Source organism: Chironomus tepperi, unplaced genomic scaffold (genome assembly GCF_022539635.2).
Source record: "Chironomus tepperi strain 1889 unplaced genomic scaffold, CSIRO-AGI_Ctep_v1 contig_301, whole genome shotgun sequence".
NCBI classification, from domain to species: Eukaryota; Metazoa; Arthropoda; class Insecta; order Diptera; family Chironomidae; genus Chironomus; species Chironomus tepperi.
Genome location: NW_027226423.1, coordinates 242,787 through 252,769, shown reverse-complemented (window position 1 = coordinate 252,769; position 9,983 = coordinate 242,787). Strand labels below are relative to the sequence as shown.

The 9,983-nt window shown below is 31.7% G+C and overlaps 1 long non-coding RNA gene across 1 annotated transcript; it reads right to left on the bottom strand.

Moving 5' to 3' along the window:
• Positions 1–580: 580 nt before the first annotated feature.
• On the bottom strand, positions 581–1,077 carry LOC139092491 (uncharacterized). The gene is made up of 2 exons (XR_011544604.1): positions 940–1,077; positions 581–877 (listed from the first exon to the last, which is right to left on the bottom strand). It is a non-coding gene; the product is annotated as an uncharacterized lncRNA (long non-coding RNA).
• Positions 1,078–9,983: the final 8,906 nt, after the last annotated feature.

Below are 9,983 nucleotides of genomic sequence, written 5' to 3'. Positions count from 1 at the left end.
CGTCTAAGCAAACCAGGCTAGGAATTGCCTAGGGACAGTAGAAGCTACTACAAAACATGTCTAGACTCTAGACAAAGATGCTAACAAAAAGGCTTACTTACCTTACTTCTCAGATGCGTCTGAAGCAAGCATACATGCTTATTGAATCAAGTGTAGTGGACACGTGGCTCACAGCCTACCCTTGTAGGCTATATGCAAAAATGTCAGTCATCAAAGAAGTAGTTCGGATCCAATTATAAATCTAGGTCTAGGTTTAAGTGCGGTCTGCGGTCTATTTTGGGTTTTTTTGCGTAAAGTAAAAAATTCCCATCTGATCCTGATTATTGAATGGGGTTATCAATTTGAGAACGTCACTGATAAGTAATATATTGATGTTTTGTATGTGTCAATGAATCACGCAATTCATAACAATTTGTCAAATATAACAAACATAAATTAGGGGCCATTCACTTATTACGTTACGCAAAAAACGAATTTCTAGACCCTCCACTCCCTTTTTACTATCCCTAGACCCCCTCCCCCAAAAAAGCGAACGTAATAAGTGAATGGTCCCATACCTAACTCAAGTAAAAACAACAAATTGTTTTAAAATAATATTTTTTTTTTATTTACTTGATTTAACCTACAAATTAGTCATCATCATTGATTGTTGGTGGTTGAGCATTTGGAGGAACTATGGCATCTGATGGAATTTGAGTTATTCCTGATCCTTGACTCCATCCACTTACAGTTTCTTGTGGCTTAATGTTGGAATATTCTGGTGGAATCTCATTTGCTCTTGTTGAGCCATTGGCCGCGGTCCTTGATGAGTTTACTGGATTTGGCCTGTTTTGTGTTTCGTCAATACATACAACGTAAATCTCACGACTTATAATCGCTAAAATTTCCCAAAATTATTATTTAATCACGAATAATTTGTTTTTTGTTTCGATTTCTTACGAACTCTATCCGATTCTTTTGGTACGGTTTGTTGTAAATCGTCACAAGTACAGTACTTAACACCCAAATAAACAAGCAAAATAATGACACAAATAAATAATACAGCGTCAGGGTCATGCATTTTTTAATAGCTCTGGAATATTTATGGTAGTGACTCCTTTGAAAGTTTAAGAATTACTGATTTCACTTAAAAATTTTTAATATTAATTCCTATAAAATACAAATTTTAATCTAATACATTTTTTTAAATGTGTTAAGAATTTTAATATTATACGAAATAAAGCTTTATACATAAATAATTTAGTAATTTCACCATCACAATTCTAAATTGTCAAATTAGATCAGTGCTGAAATTTAATTTTAGAGTTGGTGGCAGTGGTGGCATTAAAGTGTCGTAAGGTGGAGGGTTGATTTCAAAATTATTTGACTATCTCAAGTGTCCGTATAAAAATCTTCTATTTTAAGTTAAGTGGTTCATTGCCTTAACAGGCAAAGAACATGTTTTCACGGTACATAAATACCACTACGGTATCTAAAAGCGTTCTGCTTGCCTGTTAGGGTTTGTGCTATGAAATTTTCATGATATAGGGTCACTAGAAGCAGAAAGTTAAGCATGATTGACAACAGAGATTGTAATACACTTGATAATTTAAATTGGCTAATTTTAGCTAGAAAAACAGCGAGGTATGAGCAGAAACTGATATAATCCATGGATTAGATATTTAAACTTACCATTTGCAGACAGATTTCTCTTTCTCTTCCTTAAACATCATTCTACATATTAAGCTTAAACAGAAATAGAATATTGTAGCAAATGCAATAATATGCAGAATTTCCTAATGTTATACGCCGATGAATCTATGACCTGGCAAATATGCTGTGCTGTTCGAATCATAACATTATTTTAAAGTTTATCAAGTTGTCTTGTTGCCCTTAATTAAACAATTTTTGAAGGACGTTGACGTTTTTCTAGCATTTATGTCAAGATTTTTGTATGGTTATGGTTCTATTTATTATAAATATTTTACATCATTATATGTATCTAAAAATAGCAAATGATGTTAACTAAGAAATAACATTAGCAAAAAGTTAAAGTTGCTTTGTCATTCAGCTTCCATTAGTCCAATGCCAAACCAATAATAGAACATAAAGCACAAAATAAAACTTTTTTACTTTTGTTAATTAAGCAAATGTGTCATGTAAGAAGAAAGACTCAGTTTCAGACTCAATTCACACTTGTTTGCAGTTCCATAAGAGTAATTAAGCAAAAATGATATTTGTCTGTAAAATAAACCTCAAAATGGACAAGAAATTAATCAAATTAAATAATTTCCTTTTAGGTACCCAACAGCAATGCTCAAAAAGACACCCAGAATGATGAAAAATTGTCCAAAATAGTCAAAAAGGAATAAAAAAATCCTAAAAAACACAAATTCTCATTTAGTCCAGTTTTCAAAGTCAATTCCTATGAGATAGGTAAGAAGATTGCCATAAATATCCATCACATTTCATTTTTTCTGTACATTTTACTTCTGTAAATGAAAGAAAACAGAACCAGAAAAAAAGTCTACAAGATTAATCTGCCTAATATCTTATAATGCCGAGTAATAAATGAGTAATAAACTAAAGATGGAATTTAAGTTCAATTTTTCATCTCCAATTCTCTCTTTTTTCAGCTCTTTCCAGAACATAAAGTTTAATAGATTATCATTAAATCTTTATACTCGTTTCCGGAGTTCATGCATAAGTCTTCGTCGTCTTTGAAACTAACTTGGAAGTTTTAAAAATGCATTATTTATGCAATATAAATTGTGTTGTGAAACTTAATCCTTTCTATACTGACTTACATTGTAGATGGGGGTTGGGATTATGGGTTAGATAGGATAGAAAGTATAAAGTTCCACAAGCTTCTTATTAAATTGGTTTTTGTTTCTTTTTGCTATACTCAAATGATATCCATATGCAAATCAGATTGTGCTCTAAATTTTTTATGAGGAACTCCTCTTAAAATAGCATTGATCATCAATACAAGTCGATGGGATGTTGTGTCAAAGTGACCGAATTCTTCTAGTTCAGTTATTTTGTATTTCTGAGATTATATCTATCTTACCACATCATCATGACAAGCACTCAGTATAGAACATAGTGCTCTACGTAGCTGTTGTATTGTGGATTGACAGCTGGTGTTGATATCGAAGAATCTTCTTTGCATGCCATTTCAGATATACTATTAATAAATCCGTCAGCTAAAAATGGATATACAATCTATTGTATGCGAGTATAATGTTACTTGTCAGTAGCATGGCATGATAAAAACTTAAATGGTTATATCAGTATTGTCGGTGGTTTTACTATATTTAAAGGGATTCGAATAGAAAAAAGCTTGAAGCTTTAGAACAATTCATAAAATTCTGAATAAATTATGATTTAAATTTTGTTTCACCTGGGGATATAGTTTCAGGGGAATTAGGTGCATCTAGAAAGTACTTTTTCGTCATCTATGTCTTATCAGACATCAGTTAATAAATCCAAATTAAAGCTGAATCCAGAACCAATTCATTATCATATCGCTCTGGGGTCGGGTGATCGATTAGTCGATATGTCGGGCCTGATTCTATAGAAAAAAGTAAACTTCCCTACAGCATAGCCCAAGTGGGATTCTAATCCACGACTTTTTAATTACATGTCAAGTAGTCATACCTTTTGAGTTGCAAGATAGTTGGGCACAATGCTTATTTGAATTAACTTTCTCTATACAATGCTCATTGCACAACTTTTATCGTTGTATTTATTCAAGGCATAAAATCCAACATTTTTGCTATTCAATGCAATATACAACAAAGAGGCATGGCGTGAAAAGGTCAGAAAATAGTATCCCCAAGACAACAAAATCTCATTGTTCCGAATTTTGCTGAATCCAAAAAAGCAATTCATCTTGAAGTTATGAATGTGCATTTCCGCAATTTTAATTTATTTTACTTTGTTTGTAAAGTATTAAGTTATGGTCTAGTCATCATTCTTTGCTACTGTGTTGACTTTGTTCCTGCATATATCATTGCATACAGTTAAAGTGAATAAACTTCCGAATAGCACAAGTGGGTTAATTTGTCCAAAAATCTGGAACCAGCTCTGAGAGACTCTGGAATGGTGTCGGAGACAAACAAAATACGGCATGAAGTCAGAGTCTCCATCAGAAGACCGGATTTTTGATCGAATAAACAATTTGTGCTATTCAGGACTTAATTACATACTTCCTTGGTTGAGGCGCACGAGGGTCCATTGCCGCGCGGAAGAAGTGTCTAAAGATAGCTTCAGGACTATTTGATAGAAATACAAAACTTCTGAAACTAAAACAAATTTAATTTGTGAGATTTTCTTTGTAACTTCAAAGTCGATAACACATTTTATTCTATTAACACCATAAGTTATGTGCTTGCCCATTAAAAAAAAGTTTCAATATTGATCTAAAATTGTAGATTGTCGATGATGCTTAATTCCTAGTTGAAACTTACTTACAAATTCAATAGATACTTCAGGAAATCCTTAAAATGAGAGAACAAAGAAAACAAACAAAAAATTAAATTTCGATAATAAATGAGCATCTTCCTGAAAAGTAGAACAAGACCAAAGAAGAATAAGATGAGATGAACATTTTTCTGCAAGACTAATCTGTAAGCGAGGAAGTGAAGAATAAGAAGATGTAAAATAATAAAAAAAGTAAAAACAAATTCAATTGATAAAACATTAAAAAAGTTTTCTTTTTATATTCCACTCAATACTCTTTTTATTGATTTTTAAGAAAAAAAAGGAAAAATTTGTTGCTTTTCATTTAATGCTTTGATTGCAAATTTATTATTATTCTGTTTTTTTTTGTCTGATACACCTATATAACATGCTATATGAGAAGATAAAGTTTATTTTTTTTTATTTCATCTTAATTTAATTCAATTCTCCGAGGTCAGATGAATGAACAAAAAAAAGAAAGTTTCTATTCGATTCCGCTTTTTTTTTTCGTCTTCATTTCATTCCATTTCCGTTTTCCAAACAATTTTTCATTTCTTTTTCGTTTCTTTCATTCTTTGTTTCAATGTGATTGTCGTCATGCAGCAATGAAACAATTCGTTTTTTTTATCTGGGTTATTTATGGAATTGAAGAAAACAGGCTCACTTCTTATACTTATTTCTCTGTCTTGATTTCTTAATTGGGTATGAATGAAAATTTCTTAACATGGCATTGATTTATTTTAATTTAGTTTTCACATGAATTCTAAACTAAGGAAGATATACGATTGGGGATCGTTCAAAAATTACGTGTTCTGAATAGCAGAAATCGGTTGATCTTTCAAAAATCCGTCTCCAGGCTGGCATGACACTGATTTGAACGGGTGGAAAAAAATACGCTTTAACTGGTAAATTTCCAGTTAACGACCAATTCTAACCAGAGCTCAGAATCGATTCAGATTTTGTAAGAAAAAGTCGACACGACTCCCTTCAATACGACTTCGAGCTCTGGTTCTAGCATATTTTTGTCCATTTGAGTTAGTGCAAAATTTAAACCGAATGCCAAATTGTCGGTCTTGTTGGATTTTGAATCGTTTAACCTGTGCTATTTGAATTTGTTTTTTACGGATAAATTTGGAAGGCTGTTTTGATATTTTTATATTTCGTTCATAACTGACCTGAGCGACACAAATGAAAAAGGCTCCGACAACCATGGATCCTTTAATTCTTCAAAGATTTTGAAAGCCAAATGGTCGCTCGAAGACAACTCGGATTTTTTAAATAGAGTCAGCTTCCATCTGATATCAATAAATGTATCCGTAGCGTAGTCTTCTTCATTTGTGTCACTCGGATTTAGTAAAAACTGTGATTTTCAAGAACAAATTCCATCCTTGTCACAAATTTCCCATAACTCTCCGTATAAGGAATGTTAAGCAGTTTTAATTCCCTATTTAAATGTTCCCGGAAGGCACAATTTATACAATCATCATGATCTAAAACCAGATTTTTTGCATATTCTACACAGTGTGCCTTTCGGGGTTTAACTAGAGCTCAAAGTCAACTCGGATTTTTTATGGAAAAGTCGACTCAAGTTAACTCGACTCCATATAAAGTTTGAGTCGATTTTGAACTCTGAGTTTAACATAGGAGAGTGGTACTGAATATCAGTTTTTCAGCGTAACGTTATTTATGAACGACCCCCTAATCGATTTTTCTTTTCTATTTAAAAAATATATACTGTTTATCTAATAGATTCAACATTTTTTCCTCTGAATAAATGCAAAAAATTTTGTTTACGGATTTTTTTAGTTTCATTGAATCAATTTTTCAAATGAGAATTTTTTTTTACATCTGTGTACAAAAGTTTATAATTCATAGGTGGGTGGATCTTTGAAGGAGGATTCATCTTAATGGCATCCTATTTAGAGATACTTTAAATGATATTATGCAATATTTCATTACTATATCAAATAAAGATTTATATTCTACTGGGAGAGATTCTTGCGGTTCATTAAAGTTATAGATTGTTTAATATTTTGGATCTTTGCAGTCTGTCTTTAAAGTCTAGTCACTATTTTTTTGAATGTTTAAATACGAAATATAAGTCGATATCAAGCTTTATTCGATGACAATTTAAGAAATGTAAGATTTCCGACAACAAATGAGGTTGCTTAACAGGGGCGCTATACAGGTGTCGATTTCCAGGTCAATCCTTTTTGGATAATATTCTTAATTTTGCTAAGGTTTTTCGAAAAAAAAATTCCAAAATCCTTTTCAATTTTAGTGTTTGATACCCCCCTGAATACACCCCTTTCCGCATAATAAATGAGCTAATTTATAGACTTTCATCTAGTCGATAAGTATACATAATTAAGAATAAACATTACGATTCATTTTAATTAACTTTCATGTATGCTACATAAGACTAAAAATCCTTTCAATCTCTCTCTTAATTTCCGATCAAATATTTATATTGCATTTATTCATCATCACATAGTATGTATGTCTAGGTGTAAGAATTCATCATTGTAACTCCTTCATTATCGTTTCATCATGAATTATCACAATAAGGATTTTTATCTACATTTAACTAAGTAAGGTAAGGTAAGTAACTGTAAGGAATTATTACTTTTTAATGAGAAATATTGAAGTTGTTTAATTAAAACTTCTGGTTAAGATTTGTTTTAAAAGAAATTATATTTCAAGACAAATACTACATTACTGCTTATTTGAAATATTTTATGCCGTACTTGAAATGGTTTGAAATGTGGAAAAAGGTAAGAAATGATAACAAGTTGAGGAAATAATAATGGCAAGGGATGGTTGTTGATTTTGTTATATTGTTTTACTATGAACAGGCTCAGACGCTCATCTGTATCCCGAATAGCACAAGTCGATAAATCTATCCAAAATTCGGAACCAGACCGGCTTGATTCTACCATTTTGAAAATGAATCCGAATGACGATCGTGACTAAATTGGAGTCACGAGGGCCTTTGCCAGATTTTTGATCAATTACGACTTGTGGGACTTATGCTGACTTGTGCTATTATTCGGATGGATGATAAGTGTCTGAGCCTTACATATGATGTCAATTTCCATTAACTCTATCAAGTCTCTTATTTTTCCATCAAATTTTAATGAACTAACCTAAAACACTCTACAAAATTCAAAATTTACATCCCTTGACAGTAAATTTTCTTTTTAAATTAAAAGTTTTTCCACAATTTCCATATTTCATACAAATGAAACCTAAATGTGTCTACATATGTGATGGAAATACATATACGAAGAAGCTGATGATAAATTGATTTAAATTGAATTAAACTTTTGCATTTTTAATACTCAATTCATGTATGAAATATTTATTCACATTTTGACAACTGCTTAGATACAGGCACGTCGATTGATTATTTGAATTTTTGAAAATAATATATTTTTGTCAAGGATATTTTGGGGGTTGTTCATGTATGACGTTCAATGTTTTTGGTTTTATTCAGTATTGACACCTTCATTTTATGCTTTCTCATTATCGGGATCGAGATATCCCGGGAAATTTCAATCCTGATCAATTTTTGAGACCGGATTTCGAGAAAGCATACTTCAGTGGTAGGAGAAAGAGTGTGTCCTGGCATGAATCTCGGCAATTGAATCTTAAAAACTTAGAGGTTTCAGAGATTTTTTCCAGAGTTTGAAGTCGACATAAATTTTATGTAGAGTTGAATAGACTTTTCCATACAAAATCCGAGCTTTGGATTTTCCCGAGCAGCACGATGCAGCGACTATGCATATTTTATATAAAGAGGATCGAAATCAACCATCGCGAAATCGTCAGGGCCACTGTCTCACCGTTAATACGGCGTTTCAGTGTCCTTTCAAACACATTGTGCTGTTCGGATTTGTCTCGAAAAATCTCTAGCAAATTAAAAATTTTGTCAAAAATCACTATCCTTCCCCTACCTCTCACACTTGAGCGAATTCTCAATACTTCCATGGACGTCATAAATGAACAACTCCATTCAATCATGCATACTTTTTGATACACATTGAAACTATGTAGGGTAATAAAATAATCAGAAATATAATAACGAATTCATGTGGAAAATATGTAGGTAGTTTGATTTTCTCATAATATAGAAGCTGCTATAAAGGTTTACCATTAATTAATAAAATATCCCGAGCAGCACAATGAAGTCGTCAGGGTGCATCTGAATTGCCGAATTGACAATAACACTTGAAAGTGCCCTGACAGACTAGATGATGCCAAGTGTCAGACACTATCGTGAAAATCACGATTTCTATCCCTAACAGTCAAAGAGCATGTTCTTGAGAGCTTAATGTACTAGACGTGTATGCTCGTAAGCGTTGGTGAACACGCACTTTGCATGATAGGGCACGATTTTTATAATAATGTCTGACTATTGGATGATGCCCAATATCGGCTCATTTTTACATCAAATTGTGCTGTTCGGTTCTTCCTTCTTCTTTGTCATCAAGATTTCACATAAATACTCGAGTAAAATTTGAAAGAAAAAATTCTTTTTAAACACAAAGAAGAAATTTTTATCAAATTTTTCGTTGAATATAAATATTTTTTTTATTTTCATCCATTTATTATCATATTCTCGCCTTATTCTTACTTTCATCGTTATTAATAATTAATATCTACTTCCTTTCATCATCGTCATGAATCTTATATATCTCTAATATTCTTCTTCTCATTTTAACATACACAAAAATTGAATTTATAACTCTAGGTGAAGATATTTAATTTATTCTTTCGTTTCCTATACTGTATGTTCGTGTTTTCGTGTGTATCTTTCATTGTTTTATCATGTACAAAAAAAATTATTATGAATATTGGGTAAGAATGACGTCTGACTGTATTATAAGGTTGCTTGCTTGTTGCTGTTGATGATGATGATGATTAAATTATCCTTGGAAATGTTTTGATGAACAATTTTTCTTTTTGTTCTTCTCTCTCAACTTTTGTTTATCTTGTCTTATCATAATCAAATATCTTTAGAATTTACTTCAGTGTATCCAATTTCTGGTACTTAATCCTCTCAAAATAGGAGAAAAACTAGCAATAATTACACTTAGTTTTTGGGTTGAACATTTACAACTTTTTGGGTTCATGACCCAAAAGTTTTTTGGATAGATAGATGTTAGTTAACAAAAATAATCCATTAAGGGATTTTCTGATGAACTCAGATTAACATTTTCAAGCTTATTAATTTGTTTTTGATGTCGATTAGTTGAAAAAGCGAGTTGAGAAGTTATTTGGGGATAGTGGGTGTCATTTGAATATTTTGGGACACTAAGGTTATATGGTATTATTAGTTACATCAAAAGTGTATTGAGTTGTAGTTTTAGGAAATTGAAGTATTGACATCATTGACTCTAAATAAGTTCTCTCATGGTTGTATTAAGAAGATTTTTGAAAGGGATATTAATTCAATGAATTTTCTGTAGGATTCAAATTAGGATACCCTAATTCCATTACTTGCATCTTTAATACTGAGCGAATCAAAGAAGATTCCT